This window comes from Sminthopsis crassicaudata, chromosome 2, assembly GCF_048593235.1.
Source record: "Sminthopsis crassicaudata isolate SCR6 chromosome 2, ASM4859323v1, whole genome shotgun sequence".
Classification (NCBI taxonomy): domain Eukaryota; kingdom Metazoa; phylum Chordata; class Mammalia; order Dasyuromorphia; family Dasyuridae; genus Sminthopsis; species Sminthopsis crassicaudata.
In genome coordinates, this window is record NC_133618.1 from 291930270 (window position 1) to 291945669 (window position 15400).

Genomic DNA, 15400 nt, shown 5'->3' on the forward strand with positions numbered 1-15400 from the left:
GATAGATTGAAAGCTGGGTGAAGAATAGGCTGGAGAAGAAATTTAAGAAAGAGAGACCAACCAGAAAGTGAGGAGGACCTTCACGAGGGTGGTGACAATGTCAGAGAAGAGGAGGGGGCATGTATAAGAGATATCGTGAAGGTAGAATCATAAGATTAGGCAATGGATAGTATGTGAGACATGACAGAGAATGATAAATTAAAGTATGACAACTAAGTTGTAAGCCTGGCTGACCAGGAGAATATAATAGTGATAGGAAGTGGGGGATTTGGGGGAAACATATCACATCCAGTTTAAGACATCCAATAGGCAGTTAGATACATTTTTGATCATAACACAATGCTAAAAGGTGAGTGGGAAGGGCACAAACTACAAATGCACATCAAGGTTGGAAGGAAATTATGGAATCCACAATCTATTTTAGGTCAAGACTCGTTAGAAGATCAATGATTTCATCTATTCCTGAATGAATAGTTCATAAAACTATCCCATATGTTTTAAAAATACACTTCAGAGATGAAGACAAAACACTAAGGGAATATGGGAGACAGACAGAGGGAGAGAAAGAAAGAAAAAAGAGATGCAAAGGAAAACTTTGACTTAAAAGCAAGATTCAGATTCTTCACATTAACAAACTCATTATTAGTGTACAAATTCATGAAATCTGCTAAACTTTTCATAATTAATCACATGAAGTTTGTCCTCACCTACATGAATATATATATAATAACAGATTTCAGTAGTCAAGCCAGATATAATTTTTTAAATAATCAAATGTTTGATAAGCTGCGAGTGACAAATTCAAGGGACTGGGGGTACCAAAATTATAGTTCACCAAGGTATCACTTTTCTCCCATCCCCCTAAACACACATACTCAGGATCAGAAGGATATCATTTGTTTCTCCCTCTTAGGTCTTTGGCACTTGGCCTCTTGCTAGTGAAAGGAACTATAAATCATTAACTAAATTAACTCTTTAAACATGGGGAAAATATACTTGGTGAACTCATACACATTATGACATACCAGATCGCAAAGTAAATTATATATAGATCAACTTCTACAAAAGCCTTTCGAGGTCCCCTCTTAGGACTATCATCTAGACTTTATTAGTGATCTCTAATTTATCCTGTATGTATTTTTTTGGTACATAGTTGTTTTCATGTTTCCTCCATTACACTTGAGAACAAAGGACTAGCAGATAGCAGAGTGGATTAAAATTAGAATTCTACAATGTTATTTACAAGAAATACCCTTGAAGCAGAGAAACATATACAGAGTTAAAGGTAAGGATCTAGAGCAGAATCTATTATACTTTAGCAGAGGTAAAAAGTAAAAAAAAAAAAACAAAACAAAACAGGGGTAGCAATCCTGATTTCAAACAAGCAAAACAAAAATACATCTAATTTCACTTCTAGTCCCAAAATGTCAGAGTCAGGAAGGACTCTTCTGAAGCCATCCCAATTTTCCTCTAAATAACTAGAAAATCACATCAGAAATGGTTTAGATGCAAGGAAACAGCTTACCTGTCTGGAAAGGTCTGTCTTACTGGGAAGATAAAGGAACAAAAGTTTAAGAGCAGCAGCAGTAGCAATAGCAGCCAGCTTCACAGCAATAGTCCTGCAGCAAGGCTCCAAGCCACTAGTGAGACCCTGCCTCCTTCAAGCCAGCAGTCCCTTAGGCAAGTGAGCAGACTGTGCAACTAAACAAGGCCCCTACCCCAGCAATCCCAGCCCCAACACAAGCTACCAGTAAGACCTTGACTCCTTTGTTGAGCAGTAGTGAAGCCCTTTTCCAAGACCGGCTAACAGTGAGATCCATCCCCAGGAAAGAGATTAAAATTAATTGAAAATTAAATAATCTAATCCTAAAAACAAATGGGTCAAAGGACAATTCATAGAAATAATCAATTTAATTAAAGAAAATGACAATAAGCAGCATAACAAAATTTATGAGATGCAATCAAAGCAGTATTTAGGGGAAATTTTATCTTTAGTTGCTTAGCTCACATCAATAAAATAGAAATAAAAGCAGATCAATGAAAAGGGAAGGCAACTAAAAAAAAAAATTAAAATAGAAAAAGAACAAATTTTAACTCCCCAATTAAACACCAAATTGGAAATGCTGAAAATCAAAAGAGAGAGGCAGTTAGATGGTGGAATGGATAGAGCACTGGCCCTGGATTCAGGAGAATCTGAGCTCAATTCTGGCCTCAGTTACTTAACACTTCCTAACTGTGTGACCCTGGGCAAGTCAATTAATCCCAAAAGCTCAGCCAAAAAAAAAAAGCAAATGAAAATCAATGGAAAGTAAGAAAATCACTGAACTAATAAATAAAAGTAGAAGCTGGTTTTATGGAAAAAAAATAATAAAACAGATAAACCTTGGCTACTTTGATTTTTAAAAAGGAAAGAAAAAAACCAAAGTACTAATATCAAAAGAGGTGAATTCACCATCAATGAAGAAGAAATTAAGACAATTGTTAGGAATTATATGACAATAAGTTTGACCATCTAAATGAAATGGATGCTGTGTGACCCTGGTCAAGTCACTTAACCCCAGCCTCAGGGGGGAAAAAATAAATAAAATAAATGAAATGGATAATATCTACAAAAATATAAATTAACCAGATTAACATAAAATAAATAAAATACTTAACCCAATCTTATTTTTTTTATTATTTTTTTTTCTGGTTACACATGTATATTAATTTTAAAAATACATTTCTTTTTAATTTTTTAATTTTTAAAATTTTTTATTTTCAAAATATATGCATAATTTTCAACATTCACCCTTGCAAAATCTTGTGTTCCAAATTTTTTTCTCCCTTCCTTCCCTCCATCTCCTCCCCTAGATAGCAAGTAATCCAATATATGTTAAACATGTGCAATTCTTCTATATGTATTTCCACAATTATAATGCTGAATAAGTAACATCAAATCAAAAAGGAAAAAATGAGAAAGAAAACAAAATGCAAGCAAAGAACAACAAAAAGTGAAAACACTAAGTTGTGATCCATACTCAGTATCCACAGTCTTCTCTCTGGGTTCAAATGGCTCTCTTCATCACAAGACTACTGGAACTGGTCTGAATCACCTTGCTGTTGAAAAGAGCCATTAGAACTGATCATCATATAATCCTGTTGTTGCTGTGTACAATGTTCTCCTGATTCTACTAACTTCACTTGACCTCAGTTCATGTAAGTCTCTTCAGATCTCTCTGAAATCATCCTGCTAATTGTTTCTTCTACAGCAAGCTTCTTGCCACTCCAAAAAAGGCTGCCACAAACATTTTTGCACATGTGGGTCCTTTTCCCTCTTTTGTGATCTCTTTGGGACATAGTTTCATATTGCTCTCCAAAATGATAACCCAATTTTATATTTAAAAAAAAATTGAACAAGCTATCAATGAACTTCCTAAGAAAAAATCCCCAAAACCACATGGATTCACAAGTGGATTCTACTCCCTCCCCCCCCCCAAAAAAAACCCCAACTAATCCCAATACTATGTAAGCTTTTTCAAAAATAGGTGAAGGATTCCTACCAAATTCCTTTTACTACACAAACATGGTACTGATACCCAAACCAAGAAGAGCCAAAATAAAGCAAATTTTAGAACAATTTTCCTAGAAAATATTGATGCAAAGATTTTAAATAAACCATTAGCAAAGATATCATAATGATTATACTGTGATAGATGGAATTTATTCCAGGAATACAAAGCTGGTCCAAGATTTGGAAAACTATTAGCATAATTGATCATAGCCATAACAAAACCAATAGAAATCATATTAAAAAAAAAAGTCCACAGTTCTGAGGGCCCACCAATAAATTACTTTGTGCCACTTATAATATATGATTAATAAAACTAAAGCAAAAGACATTAAAACAATGTCAATTTTTAAAAATTACAAAACTAAAAGGGGATCGCAGATTATCTAATCCAATAGTGTTAAACTCATATAGAAACAAATCCTGCAGGACACATTTTAACTTAGAAAACCACAAAATAATATCTATGTTGTATTGTATTTTTACTCATTTTGTTAAACATTTCCCAATTACATTTATTCTGGTTCAATAGAACTCTAGAGCAGATGCAAGGTTTTCACCTCTGATCTGGCTCAACCCCATCATTTCACAGATATGAATGTGCCATTTCTTGGCATCCAAGAATATTAAGCAACCTGCCCAAAAAGTTTCAGTAGATATATTATCTGAATCCAGATGTTCTGACACTTGAATTCATTTTTCTCCCCAACAAAATAGGGAGAGGAACACAATTAAATTCCCCTCATACCAGGATGCTAGAGTTTAGCATCTCTGGCAAGCTCTGCTTACTCATTTCATTTGCAATCTCAATATTGCCATTAGTGAATGTAGACTTTTTGGAAACTAGAGGTTTAGAACAGGCTTCTTAGACTTTTTTTTCCATGATTCCTTTTTGCCCAAGAAATGTTTATGTTATGCCAGATATATGGGCTTATAAAATAGATGTACAAATCAAACATTTACCAATAAATTTTAATTTTGCTACTGCCACATCTAGTTACAAGATCCTATATGGAGTCACAACCATATTTTAAGAAGTTGGGGTTGATATTGTCTGCATTACATCTACAGAACCTATGTCTTCACTTCTTTATTGTTGCTGAGTCATTTTTGTCTTATCTGACTCTCTGTGACCCCATTTGGTGTTTTCTTGGCAAAGATACTGGAGAGATTTATAATTTCTTTCTCCATCTCACTTAGAGATGAGAAAACTGAGGCAAACAGGGTTAAGTGACTTGGCCAGGGTTGTATTTAACTGTCCTGATTTAACTGTCACTCTATGTCCTGAGGCTAGATTTGCACTCAGGTCCTCCTGACTCCAGGATCAGCCCTATATATACTGTGCCACTTAGTTCTCCTTTACTTCACTATTCTGCTTCTGGCAGTTCACATCCCTTTGTTCTGCATGTTTTAGATACAGCTACCATTTTATCCTGTTCCTATCATCTCCCTTTCTGTCCCTGTTCCTCCTGGTTCATTCCACCCATATCTAGCCAACTGAAGAAGACTTTCATATTCTTTAAAAAAATCCTGCTTGACCCTAAATCCACACCTTCATGGTGGCTATAGGGCCACAACTGTTACACATTGCATAGGTTTTTGAACTTTTTCAATATCTTGATTAGTTGTGACTAGTTTTTTCTTCTTTTTTTGTTTTTTGAAATTTAAGATTGCCATTTGTTCCACAGAATGACTCTCTGGGAAGGGGAGAGAAAGGGATGTTGGGGATAACTATGATAATGATTTTTTTTAAAAAGATATTAAAAAAAACCTTATTTTTAAAAAATGTATTGCTTTTAAAAATAGATATTTATCTTTATCATTCTATTTTGTATATTAATATATTCATATATGTTAATGATTATTAAATTCATAATTCAAAAGAACATTTAATAAAAGCATATGATAAAATAACAATATATTCTTTAGTCAAAAAAATCACATTAAAATCACTTCTATGAAGGTAAAGTCAAGATGATATAGTGAAAGCATATTTCTCTAGCTTTCCCAATATATCTCCCTCCACAACAGTCTAAAAAAATGAACCAAACCAAATTCTGATGAGGAAAGTCAAGAAAAAGTTATGTCATTTTTCAAGCCCAAGATAGCTTAGGATAGAGAGATCTGTAGACATTGAAGTTAGGGCTTCTGTTATATTAAAATATCATTAATGATTCCTTTTTGTTCTTATTAAACCATTTTGTAAATTTATTTTCAACTTCTTGGAAGTCATCTGATTTTTGGGAAAATCATAAAACCTTATCACCTAATTTGGAAAAGTCACAAAACTATTTCTTTTCCTTTGCACTTCAGTATTTCCATCATCCTCCTCCAATAAGAAATCAGGAGTATCAATCCCTATAATCCTGTTTTTCACTACCTTCAATTAAAGAATAATTGTAGAAACTAATGGTCTAGGTCCTTATGCTGCTGAGAGCCTGGAATAAAATTAGTTTTTTACAATCATATGTATTGCTAAATAAATCACTGTCAAGATATAATCACTCAGTGTCTTTATTTTTCATAACACTAGTCAGGAGCACAGCAAAGTATTAGTGGCAGCAACTATGAGAGATGGAAAGAGAACTAAAATAGAGCTTTAGGGAAGGAAGTACCAGGGCAGAAAGAAATCCAAGGGAAACCTCTGAATTAGCACTGAAGCAGGAATAGGTGCTATCTGACAGCCCTGTCACCCATTACCCAGTGCTAAGTCACACATCCAGAGCAAAGAAGAGCAACTGTGAGCAAGTGTGGGGTCTAGCTGAGTAATGAGCTCAAAACAAATTCCAGAAACTTAGCTGTATGGCTCAGAAGCAAGCTTGTGACTCAGTTCTAACCTTTAGGCCCACACAGCCTTTAGTCAAAACACTAGGCAGGAGACCAAAAGGGAGCCAGCAGTTCAATTGATTTAAACCTATAGACCTGTAAGTGGGCTAATAGTAACTAAGTCCAGCAATAGTCTCATGAAAATTATTACACAAACAAACAGATTCAGACCTGAGTCAGTACCTAGCAGAGCTCAAATCAGGAGGGTAGTGAACATATCTCTTCCTGGATCACACCATTTGGAAGCACTGAAAACTTAAAGGCCATCAGACCTAGCCATGACAGCAGCAGCAGCTCAGGCCCAATATTCGGTGTGAATGAAGAGAGTAGAGTAAATGCAAATAAAATATCCAAAATCAAAATGTAGTTCAAAAGAATGAACAAACAAGCAAAAAAGAATCTGAGTATAAATAGCTATTATGGTGACAGGGAAGCCTAAGATACAAACACAGAAGAAAACAATGTTACTCAAAAACATCCACAAGTAAAACTTCCAATAAATGCAGATTGGATATAAGTCTTACAAGAATTTCAGCTAAAGAAAGATTTTTTTTTTTTTTTTAAGAACAAAAAAAATACAAAAAAGAAAAAACTTAAGAAACCAAATAGGAGTAGTAGAGAGGAAAATTGGGAAAAATGGGGAATGAAATTAGAGCCATCCAAGAAAAGTATAAAAAAGATTTAACAGTTTGGTTAAAAAAAAAAGCCTTATTAAAGAAAATAACCTCTTAAAAATTAGAATTGGCTAAGTGAAGTTAATGACTCTATGAGATATTAAGGAAAAATAAAGTCAAAAAGATTGGAAAAATATGAAATAGCTGACAAGAAAAACAACTGACCTAAAACATAGGAATATAGGAACAATATAGGAAGTCTTTATTTAAATAATTATCTTAGAAAAAGAAATTGAAGAAGTCATAAATGAACCCACTAAGAAAAAAAATCAAGACTATAGGGATTTACAAATGAATTGTTTTTAAAAATTAATCAATGTATCTGAATACAGGCTGAAGCATACTTTTTTACTTTATTTTTTTTTTCTTGAGGGTTTTTTTGGGAGGAGGAGATCTATGTTTTCTTTTGCAATATGACTTTTATGGAAATGCTTTACACAAATTCACATGGGTCTTTTTAATGGGGGAATGGGGAATAAAAGGGAGTATCTGGAACTCAAAACTTTAAAAAAATGTAAAAAATTATTTTACATGTAATTGGGGAAAATAAAAATATTTTTAAAAGAAAAAATTAATCAATTTAAAAAAACATTTATCAGCTACCAACTTATGCAGAACACTCCTTGTACACAGATCCATGCTATACAAGCATTCTGTGCTTACAAATGAGGAAGGTCTGAAGTTAAAGATTGGTTGATTATTGTTCTTTATTCTCAAAGACCAAAATGATATTATTTATGTCAGAGTTGAGTTACAATGTGTCCAACTATAGCTGATCAGACCAATATGAGCTCAGAATGTTCTGCCACAGATCAGATACAAATAGTCCCTATGAACATTTGGGGTAGACTCTCTAATTTTGCACATCTCACCTTTCTTGTGTACTAATTCAATTCTGCTTTGCTCGTAGATTACAGCACCTTCTCTGATAAGGGCACACCATGCTGGGTAGTCCTGTGACAATGTCTCTCATGTCATGCCATCAATGCTAAAATTCTTTAGAGACCTTGAGAATATCCTTGTATTGCTTTTTCTAACCACCAAGTGAGCTCTTCCCCTGTGTGAGTTCTCCATAAAATAGTCTTTTTGGCAAGCATACATTTGGCATTTGAACAATGTGGCCAGCCCAACAGAGCTGTGCTCCCTGCAGAAGAGTTGGAACTCTTGGCAGTTTAGTTCCAGAAAGGACCTCAGTATCTGGTCTCTCATCTGCCAGGTGATCTTCACAATTTTCCTAAAACAAGTCAAATAGAAGCAATTCAATTTCTTGGCATGGCGTTGGTACACTCTCCAGTTTCACAGACATGCAACCATGAGGTCAGTACAATAGCTCTGTAAACTTTCAGTTTGGTAGTTATTCTAATACCTCCTCTCCCACATTTTCTTTTGGAGTCTCACCATATGGATGATGTGGTGCTGGATAATGGAAAACTTGTGTTTTCTTGGTATTATTAGGCCCCCAATGAGAAGACCCATGTGAAGTTCTGTAAAACATTTCCATAAAAGTCATATTGCAAAGGAAAACATAGATTTCCTCCCTCCTCCCCCCAAAAAAAACCCTCATAAAAAAGAAAATAAAAACTATGCTTTAGCCTGTATTAATTTTTTAATTAATCAAAAAATTGATTAATTTTTAAAAACAATTTATTCATTTGTAAATCCTTGTATTTTGATTTTTTTTTCCTTAGTGGATTCATTTATGACTTGTTCAATTTCTTTTTCTAAGATAAAGAATTTTACTGAATTAAATCTGGCAATGCATGTGTAAATCTCATTACCAATGATCCCTGGAAAGTTTATTGTCAAGGTAAGAGAACTTATCCACAGCATTAAAAACTTCTCCATTTGCTGTAATTGATGGTTCCACATATGAATGGTGTCATGCTGGCTGATGGAGGACCTGTTTTCTTGGTATTGATTATTGGCCAAAATTAGCAGAAGTAGCAAAGAATTATCAGTACTTTATTCAACTCAGCTTCAGAAGCTGCATTGAGTACACAATCATCTGCAAACAAAAAAATCACATACCAGCACTCCCTCCAATGGTTTTGGCTTGTAGACTTTTCGAATTGAAAAATGTCCCAAAAGTACAATATTTGATCTTGATGCCATGTTTATCCTCACTGAAAGTCTTTTACTATATAGCTGAAAACATCATGGTAAAAAGTATGGAAGCAAACATACAGCTTTGTTTCACTCCACTGGTGAGTAGGAAAGTGCTAGTATCATCCATTATCCAGAACCAGGACAAGAATGCCATCATAAAATTGGTGTACCATATTGATGAACTTCTCTGGGCAACCAACTTTTGACATAATTTTCCAAAAGTCTGACTATATCAAAGGCCTTAGTTAGATTGATGGATGTTGTGTACAGACCTCTGTTCTGCTTCTGGCATTTCTCCTGGAGTTGTCAGGCCACAAACGCATCAACTCTTCCGTGGCTCTTTCCAAAGCCACACTGACTCTCTGGTAGATGACCTTCCAAGTATAGGATCAACTTATTAAAGAGGACTCTGGCAAGAATTTTGCCAGCAGTGACTGAGAGAGAGATCCCTGTGATTGTTGCAGGACTCCTTTATACAGATGGACAATGGAGGCATACTTGAACTCCAGGGCCTAACCTCCTCTTGCCATATAATTTAGGAAATTTCAGTCAGCTTTTGTATGAGAAATGGACCCCCCAGTATGTAAATCTCAGCTGGTGCTTTGCCACACAAAAGGAATCTAATGGCATTCAAAATCTCTTCATCAGTTAAAACTTCCACTAGGGAGAGATTGATTTCCACCTGAGGTAAATGATGATCTGCTAAGAACACTATGGAGCTGTTTAACCAATCTCTCCAGGATCATGTCCTTAACACTAACCAATGTGGCTCCATTAGCACTAAGTATACACTTGAGATGCACTATAGATCTTTGGCCCATAAATAGCATTGAGTGCATCATAAAAGAGTTTTGGATTATTACTATCAGCATAAAACTGAATTTCATCTGCCTTCTTACTGAGCCAAGAATTCTGCATCTCTCTGTTTTCCTTATGCTTTATTTTTAATGGAATTGAATGCTACCTTTTTAGGGATGAATGAACTATCCTGCTGGTACACTCTATAGAGTCCTTCCCCCCCCCCCCCCCCCCGCCTCCCCTATTTAGCAGCTTCTTAATTTCCACATCATTTTTTTTTCCCCTGAAGCAATCGGGGTTAAGTGACTTACCTAGGGCCACACAGACAGGAATTATTAAGTGTCAGATCAGATTTGAAAGCAGGTCCTCCTGACTTCAGGGCTAGTGCTCTAACCACTACACTACCTAGCAATCCCATTCCCCATCATTTTCATCAAACCAGTATCAATTTTTGCAAGTATTCTGATTCAGATGAACAAATGCAGTTAGTCTTGTATACCAAATTTCTTTCTTTCTTTCTTTCTTTTTTTTTCTTTCAGTTTTAAGCTTTAATAAATTTTGGAACACCTTATGTAAAGTTATCAAAGCATTTCATATACATTATCTCATTTGAACTTCATGATATGTTTTTAAGGTAAATACTATCAGGTGTCACTATTCCAGTTTTTATTGTTCAATTGTTTTTCAGACATGTCTGACTCTTTGTGATCCTATTTATGATTTTATTGCCAGACATACTGGAGTAGTTTGCCATTTCCTTCTCCATCTCATTTTACAGATGAGGAAACTGAGGCAAATAGGATTAAATGACTTGCTCAGGCTCAGACAGCTAGTTAAACTAGTTAAGCTAGTTAACTCTGAGGTTAAATTTGAACTCACAAAGATTGAGTCTTCCTGACTTCCGGCCACTTAGCAAGACAAAACTGAAGTTCACAGGAATTAAGTGACTTGACCATAGCCACTCAGCTAGAAAATGTTAGAGATAGGATTTGAATGCCAATGTTTGCTCCAAAGATACATCCATGAAGTTTTATTGCATTTAGGTAAACAGAAGACAGTGCTGATGATGAGAGAAGATCATGAGACACAAGCAATAAAGATTCCCTGCCATGTCAGGTAGTCTGAACCTACTCTAGCATTAAAGTCATCCAGAATTATAAGTTTGTTCTCTTCTGGAATATTGATGATAAGGGTCTCCAAGTCTTCATAAAATTTTTCTTTGATCTCATCAGGATTCATCATCGTGGAAGCATAGGCAATGATGATAGTGATAGGGCATTTTCCTTCAAGTGGCAATTGCATTGTTGAGTCTATCATCATTTGCTCTTTTTGGTAGGCAAACAAGCTTATTGACTAAATTAGTTTTGATGACAAAACCTACATCAGCTTCTTGGTGCGCTCCTTCACTGCAGTCACTCCAGAAAAACATGTATCTAATTCCAATTTCAGTAAGCTGGCCTTTATTTTCCAAGCTTTGTTTCATTCAGGGCTATTATTTGGATGCCATAGTTATTGAGTTCTCTCCCAGCAAGAGCTATTAAAGATACTGTCTTCAACATAGAGTTTATAGCATAAGAAAAAAATAACATGAACTTCAATGTTTTTCCAATGAATTTTACCATATATTTAAAGAATAATTAATTCAGTTTATTATATTCCTTCTATGAAATAAATTAATAAAGCAATGAGACCAAAAACAGAGAAAGAAAAGTATTGATCAATATCTCTATGAATATTGATACAAAACTTTTAAATGATCAAATATCATACCTTATAACCAAACTAGATGTATAGCAGGAATTCTGGGCCAGTTCAATATTAAGAAAACTACAAACCTTATTAGTGATATTAATAACAAATACAACAAAAAAATTATATGATTACATCAAAGCTTCTGACAAAATATAGCACCTATTCCTATTTTTAAAAACCAGTAGAGAGCATAGGAATAAATTAAAGTTTTTTGTTTTTTTTTTTTAAATAACAAATACCTATCTAAAACTAGAAGCAACCATTATCTGTAATAAGAATAGACTAGAAGCCTTTCCAATAAGATGGGGGGAAGAGGGGGTAAGCAAGGATGTCCATTATCACCATTATTATTTACTATTGTCTTGGAAATGCTAACTAGCAATAAAACAAAAAAAAAATTGAATAAGCATACTCAACAAGGAAACAAAATTATCACTCTTTACAGATATGACAACTTACTTAGAAAATCCTAGAAAGTCAATTAAAAAAGTAATTTGAAACAGTTAACAACTTCAGGAAAGTTGTAGAATATAAAATAAACTCACATAAATCATCAGTATTTATGTATATTACTAACAAATCCTAGCAGGAAGAGATAGAAAGAGAAATTCCACTTAAAATAATAATCAGCATAAAATAGACAATGTAAAATACTTAGGATGATACTTCTCAAGACACACAAAGGAACTTTAGGAAAACAATTACATAATACTCTTTACATAAATAAAGAGATATCTAACTAATTAGGGAAATATTAATCATAAGTATATGATGAATATATAATAATATAATAAAATTATAATTTAGTATTATAAAATATGATAGAAATGTTAATATTGCCTAAATTGATTTACTTATTAAGTTCTATGGGAATCAAACCATCAAAGAACTTTTTAATAGAGTTAGAAAAAATAATAAATTTAATCTGAAGGATCAAAAGGTCAAGAATATCGAGAGAAGCAATTTTTAAAAAATGGAAGGAAAAGGGACTATCAGTACCAGATTTCAAACTATACTACAAAACATCAAAATAATGTGACATTGAATAAGAAATAGAGGTTGATCAGTGAAACAGATTAAACATATAATATACAGAAGCAAAGGAGCACAGTTATATAGTGTTTGATAAACTCAAAGATTCTAATTGGAATTTTGATAAAAACTTCTAGAAAAAAATGGAAAGTAATTTAACAGAAATTAAGCATAGATCAACATCTCATCACAATAAATTCAAAATGGATAAACAATTTAGATATAAAAGAAAGATCATAAGCAAATTAGAACATAGAAAAACTTACTTGTCAGATCTATAAAAAGGGGAAAAGTTCATTACCAGAGATAAGAGAGGTTTGTAGGAAGTTAAATGGATATTTTTGATTATATAAAATGAAAAAGTTTCATTTTTCAAATATGTAGGCAAACAAACCAAATATATAAGAATATGAGCCATTCCCCAAATGATAATTGGTCAAAGGATGTAAGAAGCAGTTTCTGAGAAAAAAATAAAAATTATCAATAGTCACATGAAAAAATGCTCTAATTCACTAACAGTTTTAGAGAAATGAAAATTAAAATAACTTACTACCTCATACCACTTAGATTGGCTAAAATGACAGAAAAATGCTAAGTGCTACAGGGGATATGGGAAAATAAGTACACTGATTTCCTATTGATGGAGTTCTAAATTAGTCTACCCATTTTAAAGAACAATTTGGAAGTATGCACAAAAAGTGATTAAATTGAGTATGCCTTTTGACCAAGCAATATCACTACCATAGCCATACCCCAGAGAACACAGAAAGAGGAGAAAGACCTATATTTTCTTTTCTTTCTTTCTTTTTTTTTTTTTTCTGAGGCTGGGGTTAAATGACTTGCCCAGGGTCACACAGCTAGGAAGTGTTAAGTGTCTGAAACCATATTTGAACTCTGGTCCTCCTGAATTCAAGGCTGGTGCTCTATCCATTGCGCCACCTAGCTGCCCCGAAAGACCTATATTTTCAAAAATAATTATAGCAAATCTTTTTGTGGGGGCAAAGAATTGGAAATCAAGGGGATACCTATCAATTAGGAATGAATGAATAAATTATAGCATATGAATATGGAAGTATGTACAAAAAGTGATTAAACCATGCATGACCCTTGATCAAACAATTCTACTACCAGGACCATACTCCAGAGAATAAAGGGGGAAAAGACCCATATTTTCAAAAATATTTATATCAGCTCTTTTTGCAGTAGCAAAGAATTGGAAATTAAGGGGATACCTATCAACTGGAGAATGAATAAACAAGTTATAGCACATGAATATTATAGAATACTATTATGCTATTAGAAATTAGGAAAGGGATGGTTTCAGAAAACATGAGAAGGCTTGATGCAAAGAGATGTTAACAGACAGGAGAACAATTTATACAATTACAGTAATATTGTAAAGATAATCTCTGAAAGACTTAGAAATTCATTCAACAAATGACCAACCACAATTCCAAAGGATTCATGATAAAATATGCTGTATATCTCCAACAATGGAATTGAGAGATGCAGAGTGTCGACTGACGCATATTTTCTTCTTTTTTCTTTTCTTAGAACATGGTTAATATAGAAATGTGTTTTATATGTCGATACATATTTGTAATAAATTTTATTTTTCTTGCTTTTAATAAGTAAGGGAAACAGAAGAGGAGGGAATTTAAGGCTGAAAATAAGATAAAACTGAATTTTAAAAAGAAGAAACACTTCTATCTAATCAATATCTATACTGGATGATATCACTATACATACAACCTTCTGGATTATGTAATCCAGAGAATTTCCCCCATTAAGCAAAGCTAATTGATTTACTTCCAAGAGACAGTAAGCATGGTGAGAACATGGAGTACATATATCGTCATACATTCCTAAAAATAAAACAGTAGATAATCTGATGATCAATATCAAAATAGATTAAAAAAAAAAGATGTATGCCCATTCACAACGTATGCAATTATTATGAAACATATTCAGTGAAGTTCTTCATCAATGATAAGATGCTCCTATACACAGATGTTATCATATTACTTTCAAAAATCCCAGGATAATTTTCTAAATTAGATTCACAATTGCTCAAAAGAATTTAGCTTAATAGTTCATGTGAGAAAAATCAAGTGGATGAAGAATATATTTTGTCATAACTATGATTTGTAGTTGAATAGAGTAAGAGCCTGTTGGGTATTTACATACAATTTATCTATTCATCATGTACTACTATGTTTGCATATACATGTATGTACTACAGTCATACTTATATATTAGACAGATACTGCAAATGAACAATGAGCAGGGCTCAGAATAAAATAAAAGGAAGTGCAAGAGATAGATGATGTTGGTAAATTGTTTGGTATTCCCAATAATCCCAAACTTCCCAGAAACAAAAACTTATAGCTAGGTCCCAATTAGTCCCAAAAATAAATCCTCTTAAAGTGGTTGCATATATTCAGATTCAAACTATTAAAAGTTATAATTTCATATAATATGATAATTGATATCAGCTCAGTGAAATATATAGTGAAAATGTGAATAATGCAGCCACTTGAAGGAATTTATTATTCAGGATCTAGATGTATTCTTTAATACCAATATTCTTCTATTTCTTATAGAACATCTAGTGATGTTCTATGGCTATAAAACAAATCACACAATAATCCAGTCTCCAAAG

The 15400-nt window shown here is 33.5% G+C and overlaps 1 long non-coding RNA gene across 1 annotated transcript in view; it reads right to left on the minus strand.

Moving 5' to 3' along the window:
• Positions 1-1700, minus strand: part of LOC141556133 (uncharacterized) — a 70039-nt gene extending 68339 nt beyond the window's left edge. The window contains exon 1 of the long non-coding RNA XR_012486439.1: positions 1526-1700. This is a non-coding gene — a long non-coding RNA (uncharacterized LOC141556133). The remainder of the gene's footprint in view (positions 1-1525) is intronic.
• Positions 1701-15400: the final 13700 nt, after the last annotated feature.